Genomic DNA, 23147 nt, shown 5'->3' with positions numbered 1-23147 from the left:
CCAGCAAAATTTGCAACACCAGGACGATCCAATACCTCCCATTCAATGGGTAAGCGGTGGCCTCCTGGAATGAGATTCCTGCTGATATTCGCACAGCAAGACCCCACAGGCAGAAGCCCAGTTCATCACTGGATAATCTGCTCATGACTCTATTTGAGGAATTAATAATGATCCCAGGATTCCGGGTAAATGTCTAACCTCTTGTTGTAAATAGTCTGGCTGGTTGGATTGTCGAGGTGTCTCAGTCGACATCTCCCAGAAAACTCTTCTGCCGCCTTTACTGGATGAACGTCCTCCTGTTTGGACACTGAAGGGTTTTCTGGCTACTTGTTTGTGAAAGCAGCACCAGAAGCAGCAGTGGAGAGAGATTCCAGTCGCAAGGATGCAACTGTATAATTGGATCCTTGACGCCGCTCAGATCTTAGACTCTCAATATCTTCATGTGAGGAACAGGTCGGCGGGAGTTCGGTCTTTGTTGATTGCAGCAAACTGATCAACGCAACAATGCGAATCTCCTTTACGCCCAGCGGCTTGGAGAAGGACGGCACTCAGATACAGGACTCTGGCTGGTGTTCAAAAATAGGAAAAGCACAACTGATTAGAAATGAAATGACAATGAAGATAGAATTTAAAGTTCTTCAGTGAGCAATGGTGGTATAATGGTGAGCATGTCTGCCTTCCAAGCAGTTGACTTGGGTTCGATTCTCAGCCATCGTAGAAAAAACTTATTTCGAAATTTTGGGCAGCAAGGTAGCACAGTTGTTTCACAGCTCCAGGGTTCCAGGTTCGATTCCCGGCTTGGGTCACTGTCTGTGCGGAGTCTGCACGTTCTCCCCATGTCTGCGTGAATTTCACCCCGGGTGCTCCGGTTTCCTGCCACGGCACAAAGACGAGCTGGCTAGGGTAATTGGTCATGCGTAATTGCCCTTAGTGTCCAACAAGGTAGGAAGGATTATTGGTTTGCGGGGTGAGGGTGATAGGATGGAATTGAGGTCTTTAGTGGATCGGTGCAGACTCGATGGGCCGAATGGACTCCTTCTGCACTGTATGTTCTATGTCTATTTGTGCACCGAGCATAACAGTTTCTGCAGCTCGTCAGGGTGGCCGAGCGGTCGAAGGCGCGGGTTAAGGACGCAGTCTCCTCTGGAGGCGTGGGTTAGAATCCTACTTTTGACATTGACTTTTTTTCCACGAGGTTACATTTCTCCAAAAATTGTTCAACCCCAGGAATATCTCATACCTCCCATTCTACGGGGAAGCGGTGTCCTCGGGACGCGAGATTCGTACTTAAATTCGTACAGCAAGACCCCACAGTCAGAAGCCCAGTTCATGACTGGATGATCTGCTCCGTGACTCTGGTTGAGGAATTAATACTGATCCCAGGACTCCGGGTAAATTTCCACTTCCATTGTTGTAAATAGTCTGGCTGGTTGGATTGTCGGACGTGAATCAGCTGGCTTCTTCCAGAAAGTTCTTCTGCCGCCTTTACAGCATGAACATCCTCGTGTTTGGCACTGGAGGCGTTATTCGGCTACTTGTCTGTGAAAGCAGAACCAGATGCAGCTGTGCAGAGAGATTCCAGTCGCCAGGATGCAACTGTCTCATTGGATCGTTCCCGCCACCCAGATCTTAGACTCTTAATACCTTCGTGTAAGGAACAGTTAGACGGCAGTACGGACTTTGTTGATTGGAGCAAACTGATCAATGCAGAAATGAGAGCTCCTTAACACACAGCGCGTTGGAGAACGATCTCACTCAGATGCAAGAGTGTTGTTGGCGTCCAAAAATAGTAAAACCACATCTAGTTTGAAATGAAATGAAGATGAAAATTAAATTTAAATCGATTTGCGCATGGAGCATATCTTTGGCCACAGTGCGTCAGGATGGCCGAGCGGTCGAAGGCGCTGCGTTAAGGTCACAGTCTCCTCTGGAGGCGTGGGTTCGAATCACACTTCTGACATTACCTTTTTCCTCCACGTGGTTACGTTTCTCCAGCAAAATTTGCAACACCAGGACGTTCCAATACCTCCCATTCAATGGGGAAGCGGTGGCCTCCTGGAATGAGATTCCTGCTGATATTCGCACAGCAAGACCCCACAGGCAGAAGCCCAGTTCATCACTGGGTAATCTGCTCATGACTCTATTTGAGGAATTAATAATGATCCCAGGATTCCGGGTAAATGTCTCGTCTCTTGTTGTAAATAGTCTGGCTGGTTGGATTGTCGAGGTGTCTCAGTCGACATCTCCCAGAAAACTCTTCTGCCGCCTTTACTGGATGAACGTCCTCCTGTTTTGACCCTGAAGGGTTTTCTGGCTACTCGTTTGTGAAAGAAGCACCAGAAGCAGCTGTGGAGAGAGATTCCAGTCGCAAGGCTGCAACTGTATAATTGGATCCTTCACGCCGCTCAGATCTTAGACTCTCAATATCTTCATGTGAGGAACAGGTCGGCGGGAGTTCGGTCTTTGTTGATTGCAGCAAACTGATCAATGCAACGACGCGAAGCTCCTTAACCCCCAGCGGCTTGGAGAAGGACGGCACTCAGATACAGGACTCTGGCTGGTGTTCAAAAATAGGAAAAGCACAACTGATTAGAAATGAAATGACAATGAAGATAGAATTTGAAGATCGTCAGTGAGCGATGGTGGTATAATGGTGAGCACAGCTGCCTTCCAAGCAGTTGACCTGGGTTCGATTCCCAGCCATCGCAGAAGAAAATTATTTCGAAATTTTGGGCAGCAAGGTAGCGCAGATGTTTCACAGCTCCAGGGTTCCAGGTTCGATTCCCGGCTTGGGTCACTGTCTGTGCGGAGTCTGCACGTTCTCCCCATGTCTGCGTGAATTTCACCACGGGTGCTCCGGTTTCCTCCCACGGCATAAAGACGAGCTGGCGAGGGGAATTGGTCATGCGTAATTGCCATTAGTGTCCAAAAAGGTAGGAAGGATTATTGGGTTGCGGGGTGAGGGTGATAGGATGGAATTGAGGCCTTAAGTGGATCGGTGCAGACTCGATGGGCCGAATGGACTCCTTCTGCACTGTATGTTCTATGTCTATTTGTGCACCGAGCATAACAGTTTCTGCAGCTCGTCAGGGTGGCCGGGCGGTCGAAGGCGCGGCATTAAGGACGCAGTCTCCTCTGGAGGCGTGCGTTAGAATCCTACTTCTGACATTGCCTTTTTTTCCACGAGGTTACATTTCTCCAAAAATTGTTCAACCCCAGGAAGATCTCATACCTTCCATTCAATGGGGAAGCGGTGGCCTCGGGACGCGAGATTCGTACTTAAATTCGTACAGCAAGACCCCACATTCAGAAGCCCAGTTCATGACTGGATGATCTGCTCCGTAACTCTGGTTGAGGAATTAATACTGATCCCAGGACTCCGGTCAATTTCCACTTCCATTGTTGTAAATAGTCTGGCTGGTTGGATTGTCGGACGTGAATCAGCTGGCTTCTTCCAGAAAGTTCTTCTGCCGCCTTTACAGCATGAACATCCTCGTGTTTGGCACTGGAGGCGTTATTCGGCTAATTTTCTGTGAAAGCAGCACCAGATGCAGCTGTGCAGAGAGATTCCAGTCGCCAGGATGCAACTGTCTCATTGGATCCTTCCCGCCACCCAGATCTTAGACTCTTAATACCTTCGTGTAAGGAACAGTTAGACGGCAGTACGGACTTTGTTGATTGGAGCAAACTGATCAATGCAGAAATGAGAGCTCCTTAACACACAGCGCGTTGGAGAACGATCGCACTCAGATACAAGAGTCTGGCTGGCGTTCAAAAATAGTAAAACCACATCTAGTTTGAAATGAAATGAAGATGAAAATTGAATTAAAATCGATTTGCCCATGGAGCATATCTGTGATCACAGCGCGTCAGGATGGCCGAGTGGTCGAAGGCGCTGCGTTAAGGTTGCAGTCTCCTCTGGAGACGTGGGTTCGAATCCCACTTCTGACATTAACTTTTCCTCCACGAGGTTACGTGTTTCCAGCAAACCGTTCAACACCAGGAAGATCCAATACCTCCGATTCAATTGGGAAGCGGTGGCGTAAGGACATGAGATTCCTGCTCACATTCGCAAAGCAAGGCCCAACAGACAGAAGCCCAGTCCATGGCTGGATGATCTGCTCAGTGAGCCTGGTTGAGGAAATAATATTGATCGCAGGACGCCGGGTAACATTTCTCTTCTCTTGTTGTAAATAGTCTGGCTGGTTGGAATGTCGAGGTGTCTCAGTTGACCTCTCTAGAATCCTATTCTGCCGCCTTTACTGGATGAACGTCCTGCTGTTTGGACACTTAAGGGTTCTTCGGCTACTTGTCTGTGAAAGCAGCAGCAATGGAGAGTGATTCGAGTCGCCAGAATGCAACTCTCCAATTGGATCCTTCACTCCACTCATATCTTACACTCTCAATACTTCGCGTGAGGAACAGTTCGGCGGCAGTTCAGATTTTGTTGATTGGAGAAAATTGATCAATGAGGAGGTCATTAACGACCAGGGGCTTGGAGAAGCATGGCTCTCCGATACAGGATTCTGTCTCGGGTTTAAAAATAGGAAAAGAGCATCAAGTTTGAAATGAAATGTCGGTGAGGGTAGAATTTAAATCGATTTGTGCATGGAGCATATGTTTTGCCTGGCCGAGCGGTCGAAGGCGCTGCGTTAAGGTTGCAGGCTTCTCTGGAGGCGTGGGCTCGAATCCCCCTTCTGACATTAACTTTTCCTCCACGAAATGTTCAACCCCAGGAAGATCCAATACCTCACATTCAATGGGCAAGCGGTGGGCTCAGGACATGGGATTCCTGCTTAAATTGGCACAGCATGACCCCACAGGCAGAAGCCCAGTTCATGACTGGATGATATGCACAGCGAGTCTGGTTGACAAATTAATATTGATCCCAGGACTCCGGGTAAAATTCCTCTTCTCTTGTTGTAAATAGCTTGTCTTGTTGGGTGGTCGAAGTGACTCAGTTGACCTCTCCCAGAATCCTCATCTGCCGCCTTTACTGGATCAACTTCCTGCTGTTTGGACACTGGAGGGGTTATTCGGCTACTTGTCTGTGTAAGCAGCACCAGAAGCAGCTGTGGAGAGAGATTCCAGTCGCCAGTATACAACTGTCTAGTTGGATCCTTCACGCCGCTCGGATCTTAGACTCTCTATACCTTTGTGTGAGGAACAGTAAGGCGGCAGTTCGGACTTTCTTGATTAGAGAAAACTGTTCAATGCAGCAATGAGAGTCTTCTTAAACACCACCGGCTTGGAGAAGGATGGCACTCAGACACAAGACTCTGCTGGGGTTCAAAAATAGTAAAATCACATCAAGCTTGGAATGTAAAGACAATGAAGATAGAATTTAAATAGATTTGTGCACGGAGCATATATTTTGTCGCAACGTGGCAGCGTGGCCGAGCAGTAGCAGGCGCTGCACTGCGCTAAGGTCGCAGTCTTCTCTAGAGGCGTGGGTTCGAATCCTACTTCAGACATAAACGTTTCCTCCACGAGGTTATGTGTTTCCAGCAAAGCGTTCAACGCTGGGAAAATCTAATATCTCCGATTCAACAGGTGGCGTCAGGACATAAGATTCCTGCTTATCATCCGCACAGCAAGACCCCACAGACAGAAACACAGTCCATGACTGGATCATCTGCTCAGTGAGTCTGGTTGAGTAATTAATATTAAGCGCAGGACGCCGGGTAAAGTTTCTCTTCTCTAGTAAATAGTCTGGCTGGTTGGAATGTGGAGGTATCTCAGTTGACCTCTCCCAGAATCCTATTCTGCTGCCTTTACTGGCTGAAATTCCTCCTGTTTGGACACTTCACGGTTCTTTGGCTGCTTGTTTGTGGACGCAGCTGTGGTGAGTGATTCCATTCGCCAGGATGCAACTCTCCAATTGGATCCTTCACTCCACTCAGATCTTAGACTCTCAATACCTTCGTGTGAGGAACAGGTAGGCGGCAGTTCGGTCTTTGTTGATTGGAGAAAACTGATCAATGCAGCAATGAGGAGGTCATTACCGCTCAGGGGCTTGGACAAGCATGGCTCTCCGATACAGGATTCTGGCTGGGGTTAAAAAAAATAGGAAAAGAGCATTAAGTTCGAAATGAAATGTCGGTGAAGGTTGAATTTAAATCGATTTGTGCATGGAGCATATCTTTGGCCACACCTCGTCAGGATGGCCGAGCGGTCGAAGGCACTGCGGTAAGGTCGCAGTCTCCTCTGGAGACGTGGGTTCGAATCCCATTTCTGACATTAACTTTTCCTCCACGCAATGTTCAACCCGAGGAAGATCCAATACCTCACATTCAATGGGCAAGCGGTGGCCTCAGGACATGAGATTCCTGCTTGAATTCGTACAGCATGACCCGAAAGGCAGAAGCCCAGTTCATGACAGTAGTAGTTTAAATCCTGCCGGTGGCCAGGGACAGCAGGGTGCGACTGCAAGTCAGGCAGGTAACGGGAAGCAGCAGTCAGGAACTCAGGAGCCTCAGCACTTGACCCTGTCCAACAGGTATGAGGCACTTGCTCCCTGTGTGGATGGCGAACAGGGCTGCAGGAAGGATGAGTCAGATGACCAAGGCACCATGGTTCAGCAGGCCATTCAAGGGGAGGGAGTAAATAGGCAAGTTGTAGTTGTAGGGGATTCTATTATCAGGGGGATAGATAGTATCCTTTGTGAGCAGGATAAAGGGTCCCGCATGATAAGCTGCCTGCCCGGTGCTAGGGTGCGGGACATCTCTGACCGGCTTGAAAGGATACGGGTGAGGGAGGGGGCGGACCCAGATGTTGTGGTCCATGTCGATACCAACAACATAGGAAAGTCAAGAAAAGAGGACCTGTTTAGAGATTATAAAGAGCTAGGATTCAATTTAAAGAACATGTTCTCAAGGGTCATAATCTCCGGATTACTGCCCGAGCCACGTGCAAATTGGCATAGGGAGGCAAGAATAAGGGAAGATAATACGTGACTGAAAGAGTGGTGTGGGAAAGAGGGGTTCCTTTTCATGGGACACTGGCATCAGTTTTAGGACAGGGGGGACCTATACCGTTGGGATGGTCTCCACCTGAACCGAGCTGGGACCAGTGTTCTGGCGAAAAGAGTAAATAGGGTGGTCAGTCGGACTTTAAACTAGAGACTGGGGGGGGGGGGGGGGGGGAGTCAGGGAACCATGAGGTGAAGTAATCAGTGGGAAGCGTAGCTGCTTAGGAATACAAAAACGCACGAAAAGACAGAACTCAGGAGAGGTTACGATAGTCCCCGTCCCACAAAATATGACACAGTGTATGGAAAGCCTCAGTAAACCAAGGTCCACCACACTAAGGAAACAAAAAGGGACGGTCAATATAGAATTAAAGGTGCTATATCTAAATGCGCGCAGTGTACGGAACAAGGTAGATGAGCTTGTGGCCCTGATTGTGACTGGCAGGTATGATGTGGTAGGCATCACAGAGACGTGGTTGCAGGGGGTTCAGGACTGACATTTAAACCTCCAGGGATTCACAACCTATCGAAGAGACAGAGAGGTGGGCAGAGGGGGCGGGGCTGCCTTGTTAATTAGGAATGAAATTAAATCGATAGCACTAAACGACATAGGGTCAGATGATGTGGAGTCTGCGTGGGTAGAGTTGAGGAACCACAAAGGCAAAAAAAACCCATAATGGGTGTTATGTACAGGCCTCCTAACAGTGGTCAGGACCAGGGTCACAAAATGCACCACGAAATAGAAAGTGCGTGTCAGAAAGGCAAGGCCACAGTGATCATGGGGGACTTTAATATGCAGGTGGACAGGGTAGATAATGCTGCCAGTGGACCCAAGGAAAGGGAATTCATTGAATGTTTACAGGAGGGGTCTTTTTGGAACAGCTTGTGATGGAGCCCACGAGGGGACAGGCCATTCTGGACTTAGTTTTATGTAATGAGCCAGAATTGATTAAAGATCTTAAAGTAAGGGAACACTTAGGAGGCAGTGATCATAATATGGTAGAATTCAATCTCCAAATTGAAAGAAAGAAGATAGAATCAGATGTAAATGTGTGACAGTTAAATAAAGGTAACTACAGGGGCATGAGGGAGGAACTGACGAAAATCGACTGGGAGCAGAGCCTCGTGGGAAAGACAGTAGAACAGCAATGGCAGGAGTTTCTGGGAGTAATTGAGGGCACAGTACAGATGTTCGTCCCAAAGAAAAGAAAGGTTATCAGAGGGGGGATTAGGCAGCCATGGCTGACAAAGGAAGTTAGGGAATGCATCAAAGCAACAGAGAAAGCGTATAATGTGGCAAAGAGTAGTGGGAAGTCAGAAGATTGGGAAGGCTGCAAAAACAAACAGGATAACAAAGAGAGAAATAAGGAAAGAGAGGATCAATTATGAATGATAATAAAAGTTTCCTTAAATACATTAAAAACAAACGGGAGGCAAAAGTAGACATTGGGCCGCTCCAAAATGCCCCTGGTAATCTAGTGATGGGAGACAAGGAAACAGCTGAGGAACTAAATAGGTACTTTGCGTCAGTCTTCATAGTAGAAGACATGAGTAATATCCCAACAATTCAGGAGAGTCAGGGGGCTGAGTTGAATATGGTATCCATCACAAAGGAGAAAGTGCTAGAGAAACAAAGAGGTCTAAAAATTGATAAATCTCCGGGCCCAGATGGGATACATCCTAGAGTTCTAAAGGAGATATCTGAAGAAATAGTGGAGGCGTTAGTTATGATCTTTCAAAAGTCACTGGAGTCAGGGCAAGTCCCAGAGGATTGGAAAATCGCTGTTGTAACCCCCCTGTTCAAGAAGGGAACAAGGAAAAAGATGGAAAATTATAGGCCAATTAGTCTATCCTCGGTTGTTGGCAAGATTCTAGAATCCATTGTTAAGGATGAGATTTCTAAATTCTTGTCAGTGCGGGGTCGGATCAGGACAAGTCAGCATGGATTTAGTAAGGGGTGGTCGTGCCTGACAAACCTGTTAGAGTTCTTTGAAGAGATAACACATAGGTTAGACCAAGGAGAGCCAATGGATGTTATCTATCTTGACTTCCAAAAGGCCTTTGATAAGGTGCCTCACGGGAGACTGCTGAGTAAAATAAGGGCCCATGGTATTCGAGGCAAGGTACTAACATGGATTGACGATTGGCTGTCAGGCAGAAGGCAGAGAGTTGGGATTAAAGGTTATTTTTCGGAATGGCAACCGGTGACGAGTGGTGTCCCGCAGGGTTCAGTGTTGGGGCCACAGCTGTTCTCTTTATATATTAACGATCTAGATGACGGGACTGGGGACATTCTGGCTAAGTTTGCCGATGATACAAAGATAGGTGGAGGGGCAGGTAGTATGGAGGAGGTGGGGAAGCTGCAGAAAGATTTAGACAGTTTAGGAAAGTGGTCCAAGAAATGGCTGATGAAATTCAACGTGGGAATGTGCGAGGTCTTGCACTTTGGAAAAAAGAATAGAGGCATGGACTATTTTCTAAACGGTGACAAAATTCATAATGCTGAAGAGCGAAGGGACTTGGGAGTCCTAGTCCAGGATTCTCTCAAGGTAAACTTGCAGGTTGAGTCCGTAATTAAGAAAGCAAATGCAATGTTGTCATTTATCTCAAGAGGCTTGGAATATAAAAGCAGGGATGTACTTCTGAAGCTTTATAAAACATTAGTTAGGCCCAATTTAGAATACTGTGAGAAATTTTGGGCCCCACACCTCAGGAAGGACATACTGGCACTGGAGCGGGTCCAGCGGAGATTCACATGGATGATCACAGGAATGGTAGGCCTAACATACGATGAACGTCTGAGGATCCTGGGATTATATTCATTGGAGTTTAGGAGGTTGAGGGGATATCTAATAGAAACTTACAAGATAATGAATGGCTTAGATAGGGTGGACGTAGGGAAGTTGTTTCCATGAGCAGGGGAGACTAGGACCCGGGGGCACAGCCTTAGAATAAAAGGGAATCACTTTAAAACAGAGATCAGGAGAAATTTCTTCAGCCAAAGAGTAGTGGGTCTGTGGAATTCATTGCCACAGAGGGTGGTGGAGGCCGGGACGTTGAGTGTCTTTAAGACAGAAGTTGATAAATTCTTGATTTCTAGAGGAATTAAGGGCTTGTATTGAGAGCGGGTAAATGGAGTTGAAATCAGCCATGATTGAATGGTGGAGTGGACTCGATGGGCCGAATGGCCTTGCTTCCTCTCCTATGTCTTATGGTCTTATGACTGGATGATATGCTCAGTGAGTCTAGTTGACAAATTAATATTGATCCCAGGACTTCGGGTAAAACTCCTCTTCTCTTGGTGTAAATAGCTTGTCTTGTTGGATTGTCGAGATGACTCAGTTGACCTCTCCCAGAATCCTCTTCTACCGCCTTTACTGGATCAACTTCCTCCTGTTTGGACACTGGAGGGGTTATTCGGCTACTTGCCTGTGTAAGCAGCACCAGAAGCAGCTGTGGAGAGAGATTCCAGTCGCCAGTATGCAACTGCAGTTGGATCCTTCACGCCGGTCAGATCTTAGACTCTCTATACCTTCGTGTGAGGAACAGCAAGGCGGCAGTTCGGACTTTGTTGATTAGAGAAAACTGATAAAGAAGCAATGAGAATCTCCTTAACCCCCAGCGGCTTGGAGAAGGAAGGCTCTCAGATACAGGACACTGGCTGGGGTTCAAAAATAGTAAAATCCCATCAAGTTTGGAAAGAAATGTCAATGAAGATAGAATTTAAATAGATTTGTGCACGGGGCATATATTTTGTCGCAACGCGTCAGGATGTCCGATCGGTCAAAGGCGCTGCGTTAAGGTCGCAGTCTCCTCTGGAGGCGTGGGTTCGAATCCCACTTCTAACATTAACCTTTCCCCCATGTAATGTTCAACCCCAGTAAGGTCCATTACTTCGATTCCATGGGGAAGTGGTGGCCTCAGGACGTGAGATTCCTGCTTTAGTTGGCAGAACAAGACCCTACAGGCAGATGCCCAGTTCACGATAGATGATCTGGTCAGTGAGTCTGTTTGAGCAATTAATTTTGATCCCAGGGCGCCTGCCAAAATTTCTCTTCCCTTGTTGTAAATAGCCGGTCTGGTTGGATTGTCGAGGTGATTCAGTTGACTTCTCCCAGAATCCTTTTCTGCCGCCTTAACTGGATGCACTTCATCCTGTTTGAACACTGGAGTGGTTATTAGGCTATTTGTCTGTGAAATCATCACCAGAAGCAGCTGTGGAGAGAGATTCCAGTCGCCACGATGCAGCTGTTATATTGGATCCTTCACGCCTCTCAGATCTTAGATTCTCAATACCTTCGTGTGAGGAACAGGTCGGCGGCAGTTCCGTCTTTGTTGATTGGAGCAAACAGATCAGTGCAGCAATGAGAAGCTCCTTAAACCCCAGCGGCTTGGAGAAGGATGGCACCCAGATACGGGACTCTGGCTGGGTTACAGAAATAGGAAAAGCATATCAAGTTTGAAAAGAAATGCAAATGCAGGTAGAATTTAAATCCATTTGTGCATGGAGCATATATTTGGCCACACCTCGTGAGGATGGCCGAGCTGCCGAAGGCGCTACGTTAAGGTCACAGTCTCCTCTGGAGGCGTGGCTTTGAGTCCCACTTCTGACATTAACTTTTCCTCCACGAGGTTACGTTTCTGCAGCAAAACGTTGAAGTTCAGGAAGATGCAATACCTCCGATTCAATGGGGAATTGGTGGCCTCAGAACATGTGATTCTTCCTTAAATTGGCACAGCAAAACCCCACAGGCAATAGCACAGTTAATGACTGGATGATCTGCTCTGTGGTTGAGGAATTAATATTGATCCCAGGACGCCGGGTCAAATTCCTCTTCTCTTGTTGTAAATAGCCTGTCTGGCTGGATTGTCGAGGTGACTCAGTTGACCTCTCCCAGAATCCTCTTGTGCCGCCTTTGCTGGATGAATGTCCTCCTGTTTGGACGCTGAAGGGGTTCTTTGTCTACTTGTTTGTGAAAGCAGCACCAGAAGCAGCTGTGGAGAGAGATTCCAGTCGCCAGGATGCAACTGTCTAATTGGAGCTTTCACGCCGCTCAGATCTTAGACTCTCAACACCTTCGCGTGAGAAACTGGTAGGCGGCAGCTCGGTCTTTGTTGGTTGGAGCAAACTGATCAATGCAGCAATGAGAAGCTCGTTAAACACCAGCGGCTTGGAGAAGGACGGCACTCAGATAGAGGACTCTGGCTGGGGTTCAAAAATAGGAAAAGCACATGAAGTGTGAAAAGAAATTACGATGAATATAGAATTTAAATCGATTTGTGCACGGAGCATATGTTTTGTCACAAAGCGTTAGGATGGCCGAGCGGTCGAAGGCGCTGCGTTAAGTTTGCAGTCTCCTCTGGAAGCGTGCGTTCGAATTCCCTTCTGACATTAACATTTCTTCCACGAGGTTATGTTTCTCAAACAAAATGTTCAACCCCAGGAAGATCCAATACCTCCGGTTCAATTGGGAAGTGGTGGCCTCAGGACATGAGATGAACTTCCTCCTGTGTGGACACAGAAGGGGTTCTTTGGCGACTTGTCTGTGAAAGCGGCACCAGAAGCAGCTGTGGAGAGAGATTCCAGTCGCCAGGATGCAACTGTCTAATTGGAGCTTTCACGCCGCTCAGATCTTAGACTCTCAATACCTTCGCGTGAGGAACAGGTAGGCGGCAGCTCGGTCTTTGTTGATTGGAGCAAACTGATCAATGCAGCAATGAAAAGCTCCTTAACCCCCCAGCGGCTTGGAGAAAGATCGCACTCAGATGCAGGTCTCTGGCTGGGGTTCAAAAATAGGAAAAGCACATCTTGTTTGAAAGGAAATTACGAAGAAAATCGAATTTAAATCGATTTGTGCACGGAGCATATCTGTTGCCACAGCGCGGCAGGGTGGCCGAACGTTCGAAGGCGCTGCTTTAAGGTCCCAGTCGCAGCATTAAGATCGCAGTCTTCTCTGAGGCCTGTGTTCGACTCCCACTTCTGACATTAACTTTTCTTCCACGAGGTTACATTTCTCCAGCAAAATGTTCAACTACCAAACATCCAATACCTCCAATTCAATGGGGAACCGTTGGCCTCAGGACGTGAGATTCCTGCTTAAATTGGCACAGCAATACCCCACTGGCAAAATCCCAGCTAGTGACCGGATAATCTGCTCAGTGACTCTGGTTGAGGAATTAATATGGATCCCAGGACTCCGGGCAAAATTCCTCTTCACTTGTTGTAAATAGTCTGGCTGGTTGGATTGTCGAGGTGACTCATTTAACCTCTCACATAATCCTCTTCTGCCGCTTTTACTGCATGAAACTCCTCCTGTTTGGACACTGAAGGTGTTTTTTGGCTACTTGTCTGTGAATGCAGGAGCAGAAGCAGCTGTGGAGAGAGATTCCAGTCGCGAGAATGCAACTCTCTAATTGCATGCTTCACGCCGCTCAGATCTTAGACTCTCAATAGCTTCGTGTGAGGAACAGGTCGGCGGCAGTTCGGGTTTTTTGATTGGATCAAACTGATCAATGCATTAATGAGAAGCTTCTTAACCGCCAGAGGCTTGGAGAAGAATGGCACCCAGATACGTGACTCTGGCTGGCGTTCAAAAATAGGAAACGCACATCTCGTTCGAAATGAAATAACGGTGAAGATCGAACTTAAATCTATTTATGCACGGAGCATGCCCTTTGCCACAAAGCGTCAGGATAGCAGAGCGGTTGATGGCGCTGCGTTAAGGTCGCAGTTTCCTCTGGAGGCGTAGGTTTGAATTCAACATCTGACATTAACATTACCTCCACGAGGTTACATTTCTCAAGAAAAATATTCAACCCCAGGATGATCCAATATCTCCCATGCAATGGGAGTGGTGGCCTCGTATCGTGCGATTCGTGCTTAAATTCCCACAGGAAAAAGCCCACTTATTGAATGGATAATCTGCTCAGTGACTCTGGTTGAAGCAGTAATATTAATCCCAGGACTCCGGGTATAATTCCTCTTATCTTGTAAATAATCTGTCTGGTTGGATTGTCGCGGTTACTCAGTTGACTTCTCCCAGAGTCCTCTTCTGCCGCCTTTACTGGATGAACGTCCTCCTGTTTGGACACTGCAGGGGTTCTTTGGCTACTTGTCTGTGAAAGCAGCAAGAGAAGCAGCTGTGGAGAAAGATTCCAGTCGCAAGAATGCAACAGTCTAATTGCATCCTTCACGCCGCTCAGATCTACGACTCTCAATAATGAGGAACAGGTCGGCGGCAGTTTGGTCTTTGTTGATTGGAGCAAACAGGTCAATGCAGCGTTGAGAAGCTCCATAACTCCCAGCGGCTTGGAGAAGGATGCCAGTCGGATGCAAGACTCTGGCTGTGGTTCAAAAATAGGAAAATCACATCGAGTTTAGAATGAAATGATGATTAAGAAAGATCTCAAATCGATTTGTGCACGGAGCAGGGCTTCTGCCAGAGCGCCTCAGGATGGCCGAGCGATCGTAGACACTGCATTCAGGTGGCAGTTTCCTCTGGAGGCGTGTGTTCGAATCCCACTGCTGACATTAACTTTTCGTCCACGAGGTTACATTTCTGCAGCAAAATGTTCAACCTCAGGAAGGTCCAATAACTCAGATACAATGGGGAAGCGGTGGCCTCAGGACATGAGATTCCTGCTTCGATTCGCACAAGAAGACCGTACAGATAGAAACCCAATTCATGGCTGGATGATCTGCTCAGTGACTCTGGTTGAGGAATTAACATTGATCCCAGGACTCCGGGTAAAATTCCTCTTCTCTTGTTGTGAGTAGTTTGGTTGGTTGGATTGTCAAGGTAAACTCAGTTTTTCGAAGAGGTCACAAAGATGATTGATGCAGGTAGGGCAGTGGATGTTATCTATATGGACTTCAGTAAGGCCTTTGACAAGGTCCCTCATGGTAGACCGGCACAAAAATTGAAGTCACACGGGATCAGGGGTGAGCTGGCAAGTTAGATCGAGAACTGGTTAGGTCATAGAAGGCAGAGTGCAGCAATGGAAGGGTGATTTCCTAATTGGAGGGCTGTGACTAGTGGTGTTCCGCAGGGATCAGTGCTGGGACCTTTGCTGTTCGTAGAAAACATAAATGATTTGGAGGAAAATGTAACTGGTCTGATAAGTAAGTTTGCAGACGACACACAGGTTGGTGGAATTGCGGATAGAGATGAGGACAGTCAGCGGATACCGCAGGATTTAGATCGTTTGGAGACGTGGGTGGAGAGATGGCAGATGGCGTTTAATCCGGACAAATGTGAGGTAATGCATTTTGGAAGGTCTAATGGAGGTAGGGAATATACAGTGAATGGTAGAACACTCGAGAGTATTGAAAGTCAGAGAGATCAAGGTGAACAGGTCCACAGGTCATTGAAAGGGACAACACAGGTGGAGAAGGTAGTCAGAAAGGCATACGGCATGCTTGCCTTCATTGGCCGGGGCACTAAGTACAAGAATTGGCACGTCACGTTGCAGCTGTATAGAACCTTAGTTTGGCCACACTTTGAGTAGAGTGTTCAATTCTGGTCGCCACACTACCAGAAGGGTGTGGAGGCTTTATGAAGGGTGCAGAAGAGATTTACCAGGATGATGCCCGGTATGGAGGGCATTAGTTATGAGGAGCGGTTGAATAACCTCGGTTTGTTCTCACTGGAACGACGGAGGTTGACGGGCGAGCTGATAGTGGTCTACAAAATTATGAGGGGCATAGACACAGTGGATAGTCAGAGGCATTTGCCCAGGCTCGGGGTGTTAATTACTGGGCGGCATCGGTTTAAGGTGCGCGGGGCAATGTTTAGAGGAGATGTACGAGGCACGTTTTTTACACAGAGGGTAGTGGGTGCCTGGAACTCGCTGCCGGAGGAGGCGGTGGGACCATGGACGATAGTAACATGGAAGGGGCATTTTGACAAATACAGGAATAGGATGGGAATAGGGGGATACGGAACCAGGAAGTGTAGAAGATTTTAGTTTAGACGGGCAGCATGGTCGGCACGGGCTTGGAGGGCCGAAGGGCCTGTTCCTGTGCTGTACTTTTCTTTGTTCTTTGTTCTTGTTTGAAATGAAATGACAATGACGATAGAATTTAAATCGATTCGTGCACGGAACACACCGTTTGTCACAGCGCGTACCGATGGCCGAGCGGATGAAGGTGCTGCGTTTCGGTCACAGTCTCCTCTGGAGACGTGTGTTCGAATCTCACTTCAGACATTCAACTTTCATCCGCGCGGATCCATTTCTCCAGCGAAGTGTTGAACCCGAGGATAATCCAATACCTCCGATTCAATGGGGAAGCGGTGGCCTCAGGACGTGAGATTCTTGCTTAAATACGCACAGCAAGACCCCGCAGGCAGAAGCCAAGTTCATGACGGGATGATCTGCTCAGTGACTCTGGTTGAGGAATTAATAATGATCACAAGACTACTGGTAAATTTTCACTTCCCTTGTTGTAAATAGTCTGGCTGCTTGGATTGACGCAGGTGAATCCGTTGGCTTCTCCCAGAATGTTCTTCTGCTGCCTTTACAGCATGAACTTCCTCGTGTTTGGACACTGGAGGCGTTATTCGTCTACTTGTCTGTGAAAGCAGCACCAGATGCAGCTGTGGAGAGAGATTACAGTCGCCAGAATGCAACTGTCTCATTGGATCCTTTACGCCGCTCAGATCTTAGACTCTTAATACCTTCGTGTGAGGAACAGGTAGGCGGCAGTACGGACTTTGTTGATTGGAGCAAACTGATCAATGCAGAAATGAGAGCTCCTTAACACACAGCGTGTTGGAGAAGGATCGCACTGAGATACAAGAGTCTGGCTGGCGTTCAGAAATAGTAAAACCACATCTAGTTTGAAATGAAATGAAAATTAAATTTAACTCGATTTGTGCATGGAGCATATCTTTGGCTACAGCGCGTCAGGATGGCTGAGCGGTCGAAGGCGCTGCGTTAATATCGCAGTCTCCTCTGGAGGCGTGCGTTAGAATCCTACTTCTGACATTGCCTTTTTTTCCACGAGGTTACATTTCTCCAAAAATTGTTCAACCCCAGGAAGATCTCATACCTCCCATTCAATGGGGAAGCGGTGGCCTCGGGACGCGAGATTCGTACTTAAATTCGCACAGCAAGACCCCACAGTCAGAAGCCCAGTTCATGACTGGATGATCTGCTCAGTGACTCTTTGAGGAATTAATACTGATCCCAGGACTCCGGGTAAATTTCCACTTCCATTGTTGTAAATAGTCTGGCTGGTTTGATTGTCTGACGTGAATCAGCTGGCTTCTTCCAGAAAGTTCTTCTGCCGCCTTTACAGCATGAACATCCTCGTGTTTGGCACTGGAGACGTTATTCGGCTACTTGTCTGTGAAAGCAGCACCAGATGCAGCTTTGCAGAGAGATTCCAGTCGCCAGGATGCAACTGTCTCATTGGATCCTTCCCGCCACCCAGATCTTAGACTCTTAATACCTTCGTGTAAGGAACAGTTAGACGGCAGTACGGACTTTGTTGATTGGAGCAAACTGATCAATGCAGAAATGAGAGCTCCTTAACACACAGCGCGTTGGAGAACGATCGCACTCAGATGCAAGAGTCTGGCTGGCGTTCAAAAATAGTAAAACCACATCTAGTTTGAAATGAAATGAAGATGAAAATTAAATTTAAATCGATTTCCGCATGGAGCATATCTTTGGCCACAGTGCGTCAGGATGGCCGAGCGGTCGAAGGCGCTGCGTTAAGGTCGCAGTTTTCTCTGGAGGCGTGGGTTCGAATCCCACTTCTGATATTCCCTTTTCCTCCACGTGGTTACGTTTCTCCAGCAAAATTTGCAACACCAGGACGATCCAATACCTCCCATTCAATGGGTAAGCGGTGGCCTCCTGGAATGAGATTCCTGCTGATATTCGCACAGCAAGACCCCACAGGCAGAAGCCCAGTTCATCACTGGATAATCTGCTCATGACTCTATTTGAGGAATTAATAATGATCCCAGGATTCCGGGTAAATGTCTAACCTCTTGTTGTAAATAGTCTGGCTGGTTGGATTGTCGAGGTGTCTCAGTCGACATCTCCCAGAAAACTCTTCTGCCGCCTTTACTGGATGAACGTCCTCCTGTTTGGACACTGAAGGGTTTTCTGGCTACTTGTTTGTGAAAGCAGCACCAGAAGCAGCAGTGGAGAGAGATTCCAGTCGCAAGGATGCAACTGTATAATTGGATCCTTGACGCCGCTCAGATCTTAGACTCTCAATATCTTCATGTGAGGAACAGGTCGGCGGGAGTTCGGTCTTTGTTGATTGCAGCAAACTGATCAACGCAACAATGCGAATCTCCTTTACGCCCAGCGGCTTGGAGAAGGACGGCACTCAGATACAGGACTCTGGCTGGTGTTCAAAAATAGGAAAAGCACAACTGATTAGAAATGAAATGACAATGAAGATAGAATTTAAAGTTCTTCAGTGAGCAATGGTGGTATAATGGTGAGCATGTCTGCCTTCCAAGCAGTTGACTTGGGTTCGATTCTCAGCCATCGTAGAAAAAACTTATTTCGAAATTTTGGGCAGCAAGGTAGCACAGTTGTTTCACAGCTCCAGGGTTCCAGGTTCGATTCCCGGCTTGGGTCACTGTCTGTGCGGAGTCTGCACGTTCTCCCCATGTCTGCGTGAATTTCACCCCGGGTGCTCCGGTTTCCTGCCACGGCACAAAGACGAGCTGGCTAGGGTAATTGGTCATGCGTAATTGCCCTTAGTGTCCAACAAGGTAGGAAGGATTATTGGTTTGCGGGGTGAGGGTGATAGGATGGAATTGAGGTCTTTAGTGGATCGGTGCAGACTCGATGGGCCGAATGGACTCCTTCTGCACTGTATGTTCTATGTCTATTTGTGCACCGAGCATAACAGTTTCTGCAGCTCGTCAGGGTGGCCGAGCGGTCGAAGGCGCGGGTTAAGGACGCAGTCTCCTCTGGAGGCGTGGGTTAGAATCCTACTTTTGACATTGACTTTTTTTCCACGAGGTTACATTTCTCCAAAAATTGTTCAACCCCAGGAAGATCTCATACCTCCCATTCTACGGGGAAGCGGTGTCCTCGGGACGCGAGATTCGTACTTAAATTCGTACAGCAAGACCCCACAGTCAGAAGCCCAGTTCATGACTGGATGATCTGCTCCGTGACTCTGGTTGAGGAATTAATACTGATCCCAGGACTCCGGGTAAATTTCCACTTCCATTGTTGTAAATAGTCTGGCTGGTTGGATTGTCGGACGTGAATCAGCTGGCTTCTTCCAGAAAGTTCTTCTGCCGCCTTTACAGCATGAACATCCTCGTGTTTGGCACTGGAGGCGTTATTCGGCTACTTGTCTGTGAAAGCAGAACCAGATGCAGCTGTGCAGAGAGATTCCAGTCGCCAGGATGCAACTGTCTCATTGGATCGTTCCCGCCACCCAGATCTTAGACTCTTAATACCTTCGTGTAAGGAACAGTTAGACGGCAGTACGGACTTTGTTGATTGGAGCAAACTGATCAATGCAGAAATGAGAGCTCCTTAACACACAGCGCGTTGGAGAACGATCTCACTCAGATGCAAGAGTGTTGTGGGCGTCCAAAAATAGTAAAACCACATCTAGTTTGAAATGAAATGAAGATGAAAATTAAATTTAAATCGATTTGCGCATGGAGCATATCTTTGGCCACAGTGCGTCAGGATGGCCGAGCGGTCGAAGGCGCTGCGTTAAGGTCACAGTCTCCTCTGGAGGCGTGGGTTCGAATCACACTTCTGACATTACCTTTTTCCTCCACGTGGTTACGTTTCTCCAGCAAAATTTGCAACACCAGGACGTTCCAATACCTCCCATTCAATGGGGAAGCGGTGGCCTCCTGGAATGAGATTCCTGCTGATATTCGCACAGCAAGACCCCACAGGCAGAAGCCCAGTTCATCACTGGGTAATCTGCTCATGACTCTATTTGAGGAATTAATAATGATCCCAGGATTCCGGGTAAATGTCTCGTCTCTTGTTGTAAATAGTCTGGCTGGTTGGATTGTCGAGGTGTCTCAGTCGACATCTCCCAGAAAACTCTTCTGCCGCCTTTACTGGATGAACGTCCTCCTGTTTTGACCCTGAAGGGTTTTCTGGCTACTCGTTTGTGAAAGAAGCACCAGAAGCAGCTGTGGAGAGAGATTCCAGTCGCAAGGCTGCAACTGTATAATTGGATCCTTCACGCCGCTCAGATCTTAGACTCTCAATATCTTCATGTGAGGAACAGGTCGGCGGGAGTTCGGTCTTTGTTGATTGCAGCAAACTGATCAATGCAACGACGCGAAGCTCCTTAACCCCCAGCGGCTTGGAGAAGGACGGCACTCAGATACAGGACTCTGGCTGGTGTTCAAAAATAGGAAAAGCACAACTGATTAGAAATGAAATGACAATGAAGATAGAATTTGAAGATCGTCAGTGAGCGATGGTGGTATAATGGTGAGCACAGCTGCCTTCCAAGCAGTTGACCTGGGTTCGATTCCCAGCCATCGCAGAAGAAAATTATTTCGAAATTTTGGGCAGCAAGGTAGCGCAGATGTTTCACAGCTCCAGGGTTCCAGGTTCGATTCCCGGCTTGGGTCACTGTCTGTGCGGAGTCTGCACGTTCTCCCCATGTCTGCGTGAATTTCACCACGGGTGCTCCGGTTTCCTCCCACGGCATAAAGACGAGCTGGCGAGGGGAATTGGTCATGCGTAATTGCCATTAGTGTCCAAAAAGGTAGGAAGGATTATTGGGTTGCGGGGTGAGGGTGATAGGATGGAATTGAGGCCTTAAGTGGATCGGTGCAGACTCGATGGGCCGAATGGACTCCTTCTGCACTGTATGTTCTATGTCTATTTGTGCACCGAGCATAACAGTTTCTGCAGCTCGTCAGGGTGGCCGGGCGGTCGAAGGCGCGGCATTAAGGACGCAGTCTCCTCTGGAGGCGTGCGTTAGAATCCTACTTCTGACATTGCCTTTTTTTCCACGAGGTTACATTTCTCCAAAAATTGTTCAACCCCAGGAAGATCTCATACCTTCCATTCAATGGGGAAGCGGTGGCCTCGGGACGCGAGATTCGTACTTAAATTCGTACAGCAAGACCCCACATTCAGAAGCCCAGTTCATGACTGGATGATCTGCTCCGTAACTCTGGTTGAGGAATTAATACTGATCCCAGGACTCCGGTCAATTTCCACTTCCATTGTTGTAAATAGTCTGGCTGGTTGGATTGTCGGACGTGAATCAGCTGGCTTCTTCCAGAAAGTTCTTCTGCCGCCTTTACAGCATGAACATCCTCGTGTTTGGCACTGGAGGCGTTATTCGGCTAATTTTCTGTGAAAGCAGCACCAGATGCAGCTGTGCAGAGAGATTCCAGTCGCCAGGATGCAACTGTCTCATTGGATCCTTCCCGCCACCCAGATCTTAGACTCTTAATACCTTCGTGTAAGGAACAGTTAGACGGCAGTACGGACTTTGTTGATTGGAGCAAACTGATCAATGCAGAAATGAGAGCTCCTTAACACACAGCGCGTTGGAGAACGATCGCACTCAGATGCAAGAGTCTGGCTGGCGTTCAAAATTAGTAAAACTACATCTAGTTTGAAATGAAATGAAGATGAAAATTAAATTTAAATCGATTTGCGCATGGAGCATATCGTTGACCACAGTGCGTCAGGATGGCCGAGCGGTCGAAGGCGCTGCGTTAAGGTCGCAGTCTCCTCTGGAGGCGTGGGTCCGATACCCACTTCTGACATTCCCTTTTCCTCCACGTGGTTACGTTTGTCCCGCAAAATTTGCAACGCCAGTACGATTCAATACCTCCCATTCAATGGGTAAGCGGTGGCCTCCTGGAATGAGATTCCAGCTGATATTCGCACAGCAAGACCCCACAAGCAGAAGCCCAGTTCATCACTGGATAATCTGCTCACGACTCTATTTGAGGAATTAATAATGATCCCAGGATTCCGGGTAAATGTCTCGTCTCTTGTTGTAAATAGTCTGGCTGGTTGGATTGTCGAGGTGTCTCAGTCGACATCTCCCAGAAAACTCTTCTGCCGCCTTTACTGGATGAATGTCCCCCTGTTTGGACACTGGAGGGTTTTCTGGCTACTTGTTTGTGAAAGCAGCACCAGAAGCAGCTGTGGAGAGAGATTTCAGTCGCAAAGATGCAACTGTATAATTGGATCCTTCACGCCGCTCAGATCTTAGACTCTCAATATCTTCATGTGAGGAACAGGTCGGCGGGAGTTCGGTCTTTGTTGATTGCAGCAAACTGATCAATGCAACGACGCGAAGCTCCTTAACCCCCAGCTGCTTGGAGAAGGACGGCACTCAAATACAGGACTCTGGCTGGTGTTCAAAAATAGGAAAAGCACAACTGATTAGAAATGAAATGACAATGAAGATAGAATTTAAAGTTCTTCAGTGAGCGATGGTGGTATAATGGTGAGCATAGCTGCCTTCCAAGCAGTTGACCTGGGTTCGATTCCCAGCCATCGCAGAAAAAGCAAATTTCGAAATTTTGGGCAGCAAGGTAGCACAGTTGTTTCACAGCTCCAGGTTCCAGGTTCGATTCACGGCTTGGGTCACTGTCTGTGCGGAGTCTGCACGGAGTCTGCACGTTCTCCCCATGTCTGCGTGAATTTTACCCCGGGTGCTCCGGTTTCCTCCCACGGCATAAAGACGAGCTGGCTAGGGGAATTGGTCATGCGTAATTGCCCTTAGTGTCCAAAAAGGTAGGAAGGATTATTGGGTTGCGGGGTGAGGGTGATAGGATGGAATTGAGGTCTTAAGTGGATCGGTGCAGACTCGATGGGCCGAATGGACTCCTTCTGCACTGTATGTTCTATGTCTATTTGTGCACCGAGCAGAACAGTTTCTGCAGCTCGTCAGGGTGGCCGAGCGGTCGAAGGCGCGGCGTTCAGGGCGCAGTCTCCTCTGGAGGCGTGGGTTAGAATCCTACTTTTGACATTGCCTTTTTTTCCACGAGGTTACATTTCTCCAAAAATTGTTCAACCCCAGGAAGATCTCATACCTTCCATTCAATGGAGAAGCGGTGGCCTCGGGACGCGAGATTCGTACTTAAATTCGCACAGCAAGACCCCACAGTCAGAAGCCCAGTTCATGACTGGATGATCTGCTCCGTGACTCTGGTTGAGGAATTAATACTGATCCCAGGTC

The 23147-nt window shown here is 47.8% G+C and overlaps 9 non-coding genes across 9 annotated transcripts; all 9 read left to right on the top strand.

The window, feature by feature from the left end:
- Positions 1-1877: 1877 nt before the first annotated feature.
- On the top strand, positions 1878-1960 carry trnal-aag (transfer RNA leucine (anticodon AAG)). The gene has a single exon. It is a non-coding gene; the product is annotated as a tRNA-Leu (tRNA).
- Positions 1961-2636: 676 nt separating this feature from the next.
- Positions 2637-2708, top strand: trnag-ucc (transfer RNA glycine (anticodon UCC)). Its single transcript has one exon. It is a non-coding gene; the product is annotated as a tRNA-Gly (tRNA).
- A 1160-nt stretch (positions 2709-3868) lies between these two features.
- Positions 3869-3951, top strand: trnal-aag (transfer RNA leucine (anticodon AAG)). The gene has a single exon. It is a non-coding gene; the product is annotated as a tRNA-Leu (tRNA).
- A 2206-nt stretch (positions 3952-6157) lies between these two features.
- trnal-aag (transfer RNA leucine (anticodon AAG)) lies at positions 6158-6240 on the top strand. Its single transcript has one exon. It is a non-coding gene; the product is annotated as a tRNA-Leu (tRNA).
- An 11416-nt stretch (positions 6241-17656) lies between these two features.
- Positions 17657-17739, top strand: trnal-aag (transfer RNA leucine (anticodon AAG)). Its single transcript has one exon. It is a non-coding gene; the product is annotated as a tRNA-Leu (tRNA).
- A 1907-nt stretch (positions 17740-19646) lies between these two features.
- Positions 19647-19729, top strand: trnal-aag (transfer RNA leucine (anticodon AAG)). Its single transcript has one exon. It is a non-coding gene; the product is annotated as a tRNA-Leu (tRNA).
- Positions 19730-20405: 676 nt separating this feature from the next.
- trnag-ucc (transfer RNA glycine (anticodon UCC)) lies at positions 20406-20477 on the top strand. Its single transcript has one exon. It is a non-coding gene; the product is annotated as a tRNA-Gly (tRNA).
- Positions 20478-21637: 1160 nt separating this feature from the next.
- trnal-aag (transfer RNA leucine (anticodon AAG)) lies at positions 21638-21720 on the top strand. The gene has a single exon. It is a non-coding gene; the product is annotated as a tRNA-Leu (tRNA).
- A 675-nt stretch (positions 21721-22395) lies between these two features.
- trnag-ucc (transfer RNA glycine (anticodon UCC)) lies at positions 22396-22467 on the top strand. Its single transcript has one exon. It is a non-coding gene; the product is annotated as a tRNA-Gly (tRNA).
- Positions 22468-23147: the final 680 nt, after the last annotated feature.

This window comes from Scyliorhinus torazame, chromosome 24 (genome assembly GCF_047496885.1).
Source record: "Scyliorhinus torazame isolate Kashiwa2021f chromosome 24, sScyTor2.1, whole genome shotgun sequence".
Lineage (NCBI taxonomy): Eukaryota > Metazoa > Chordata > Chondrichthyes > Carcharhiniformes > Scyliorhinidae > Scyliorhinus > Scyliorhinus torazame.
This window is presented reverse-complemented; position numbering and strand designations above follow the sequence as displayed.